This window comes from Coenobita brevimanus, chromosome 3 (assembly GCF_032717465.1).
Source record: "Coenobita brevimanus isolate Jiangsu-jjx chromosome 3, ASM3271746v2, whole genome shotgun sequence".
Taxonomy (NCBI): domain Eukaryota; kingdom Metazoa; phylum Arthropoda; class Malacostraca; order Decapoda; family Coenobitidae; genus Coenobita; species Coenobita brevimanus.
The window spans coordinates 8,722,327-8,726,343 of NC_136956.1; positions in this window are offsets into that span (position 1 = coordinate 8,722,327).

Consider the following 4,017-nt stretch of genomic DNA (forward strand, 5'->3'; position numbering starts at 1 on the left):
CCGTGGTCCTCCCCCGTTGTGCTGGTTAGAAAAAAAGATGGCACCATGCGGTTCTGTGTGGATTAACGCAAACTCAACGATGTCACCACCAAGGACACCACGCCCCTACCAAGAATCGATGATTCCCTCGACTCTCTACACGGTTCATCATGGTTTTCCACCCTAAACCTGCAATCAGGTTACTGGCAAGTCCCCATTCATCCAGAAGACAAACAAAAGACGGCTTTCTCAACCTCAAATGGCAAACACTGTGAATTCAACATTCTCCCCTTCGGACTCTGCAATGCCCCAGCTACATTCTCCTGTCTCATGGAATCTGTCCTGAGCGGTCTGACCTGGGAGATCTGCCTGGCGTATCTCGACGACATCATAGTATTCAGCCGTACCTGGGCCGACCACCTCCACCACCTCAAACAAGTCTTCATATGCATACGCCAAGCCGGACTTAAACTCAAACCCTCCAAATGCGTCTTAGCTGAGCGATCCGTATCCTTCCTAGGACACGCGACCGGAGCCGAGGGCATCTCACCTGATCCTGACAAACTCCGTGCCATAGCTGACCTCCCTCTACCCAAGGCTGTCCACGAAACACAAGCCTTCCTAGGCCTAACCTCATACTACCTGCGTTTCATCAAAGGCTTTGCTGATATTGCCAAACCACTACACAACCTAACAAAGAAGGGCAAACCGTTCGTGTGGACAGAAGGAAGAAAAGCAGCATTCGACAACCTCAAATCTAAGCTCATCTTGGCCCCCATTGTAGCCTTCCCAGACTACAATCTCCCTTTCCGTCTTTACACTGACGTCTCCCTTATTGCCATAGGGGCTGTTCTTGCTCAGGTGCAGGATGGGCGTGAACACATCATCGCCTGCACCAGCCATACCCTCAATCAAGCTGAACAAAATTACGCTGCCACCAAGTGCGAGTGCCTCGGAATCATCTGGGCACTGGACTATTTCCATTCATACATCTCCGGCACCCACGTAGTCATCATCACAGATCACCAATCACTCCAGTGGCTACACCAATCCAACACCAACAACGCCCAACTCAATCGATGGCGAGAGGCTTTAGAGGAATTCGATTTCGAGATATCCTACTGGCCCAGAAACTTACACACCAATGCTGACGCCCTTTCCCGCCTCCCCATCAACGTTATCTGCCCCAAACCTGACCTAATTCAAATGTGGTGGGATAAACAATGCCCCACCTGGATCCCGCCCCGCACCTTTGCCAAACTACACCAACACGGCGATCACCTATTCAACCCAGACAGCCACATCGTTCTCGACCCTGCCACCGCACACGATGCCATGTTACACCTTCACACCAACAACGGCATCCACCTTGGCACAAAGAAGCTTTTACAAGTCTTCAGTGATATGTATTGGACACCAAACCCCTCCACCATTGCCAAAAGCATCATTCAAGCGTGCCGTGCCTGTGCCTTAGGCAGGGACATCACACGCACACCTGGCTCATCGGGGAAACTGGCTGCACAAAAACCATGGCACCTACTCTCGGTTGATGTTGTCGGCCCCCTCACACCTAAAGCGGGATACAAATACATCATCACCTTCGTTGATGTTTATTCAAAATTCATCATTGCCTGTCCCACCAAAGACCACAACACCGTCAAAGTCACCGAAGCTTTAGTCCACCACGTCTTCCCCTACTTTGGAATCCCCCAAGCCCTACATTCAGATAATGCCCCAGAATTTACGGGCAAGATCTGGGAGGAACTCGCAACAATATATGGTTATCATATTTCCCACTCATCTCCATACTGGCCACAGGGAAATAGTCTCTGTGAGAGGAGTCATAGATCCCTCCTAAACCAGGTGAGAACCAGGATTGTGCAAACGGGCAGTGACGATTGGCCGGCCCACATCAAAATTGTGCAGTGGGGTCTAAACACATGCCCCAGAAATGACGGCATAACCACCCATGAGCGAGTTTTCGGGGAAGCCCCACTCCTCCTACCCCTCCGTCAACACCTCCAACCCCCCACCCTGCCCTCCATCGCCAACCCCCTACACCACCTCAAAAGGCGTCTCTACCACCTCCAAGCACAACAAGACCTACAACCCGACACAATCCCCTCCAACCCCTACAAGCCAGGAGATTCCGTCGTCATGGCACATCTGCCAGCTCCCATCAAAACCTCCCCTTGATTCGATGGTCCCTTCATCATCATCAAAGTCCCTAACCCCTATCAGGTTACTATTGATCACCAGGGTAAAACACGCACATACCGCAACAGGCACGTGCGTCCCTTCCAACCCTCCAACAAAAACCCCACACTCACCCGCGCTCTGCACAACTCCCACCTCAGCGTCTTCCGAGAATTATCCCCCAGATTCCTACGCTTACTCCGTCTCACCCCCTCCCTCCACCTCACCCACCGTCACACCACCACCCCCTACGCCCACCCTCAACCCACCACTGCCTCTCTCCAATCCCAACCCCTCACCACCTCCGACCATCCATAACTCTCCCACGCCCACCCCACCGTCTCCTCCACACCACTCTCAATCACCACCCGTGGCGTCCACCACCCATCCCAAATCCCATCAACAGATGCAAACCACACCCAACACTGCCGCACCAGCATAACCAACCGCCCACCCCTCCCACACCCCTCCACGCATCACTCCACCCACTGCATCAACCAACAACTCACCACATGCACCCACTCCCTGTTGCATGCACCACCCACCCACCCATTCCTACCCCCTCTTACCCACCGAACATTCTCACTAAACATGACACACCACACCGCCACCCACAACCGTCCCCAACCAAGAACTCCAACACCACCACGTGGCCACTCACCTTCACCACCAACGCCCACCCTCACCACCACTTCCACCAGATCAGGACGCCTCTCCCACCCACCATCTAGATACACCCCCACACCAACCTCTACCCCCCATACTGCCCCACATTCTCCAACACATAACCACCCATACCCCCAACACCACCCCCATCACCCTCCCCCTCCATTAAGCAAGGTGTAAAATTCCCACTTCCCACTTCCCCAAAGGACAATGCTCCTCCCACCAAATCTTCCCCCATACAAAGCCCGAGATCTCCTCCCTCACCAGCATACAGCCACTACCCCTGCACCAAGCACCACCACCAGAGATGAGGATCGAGCGAGTACTATGGCGCCCCCACGACCTCCCTGCCATCAGGATACGGGCAACCCACCAGCTCCTGTCTCCTACGCCACACCACACAACCTTCGTCGCTCCGACTCACCCTCAACCCTCACCAGGAACCAAACCCCACAATCTACCACTGGTCCACCCTCCTCCAGCATATCAATGCGGCCCACCAGACGTCCACCACCAGCACATACCACCTCCAGTCATGGGGCCGTGACTTCTCGACTGCGGAAGGTGGTAAAATACACACATCCGCTGCCACCGGAACAACCACCCAGCCACCCCCCACCCCACCACCACCCAAGGAGGACACTACGGCAGGCCGGGTCACGGTGAGACTGACCCAGAGCGAGAAGGGCGCCGGGGCTCCACTACCTTAAGTCACTCTTCTGCCCAACCGGCCCAACAGCAACCACGCAGGAGGAAGAGACGACCCTGCATGAGGAGCAGCCTTCACCAGGTTCAGGGTGGGACTGCTCCAGATTCAGTCCCAAACAGTGGTAACGGCCACTGTATGTGCCGGGGAGGGAGTGGCCACTGTATGCCCCTCAGCTGTTTCCCCCTGTAGCGCCACCACAACAGCCACCGTACGAGTGGGGGAAGGAGCGGCCACTGTACACCCTTCAGCTACAGCCACATCTGGAGACAGCCTCGGAGCTTTAGCTATTGAGTGCGCTCCAACTGGCAAAGGAAGGAGAAGTGGAGCCGCGATAACGGCCACTGTACGTGTCAGGGAGGGAGCGGCCACTGTACGCCCCTCATCCACTTCCTCCTCCTCCTATGGGAGTAACACTGTGGTAACGGCCACTGTACGTGCCGGGGAAGGAGCGGCCACTGTACGCCATT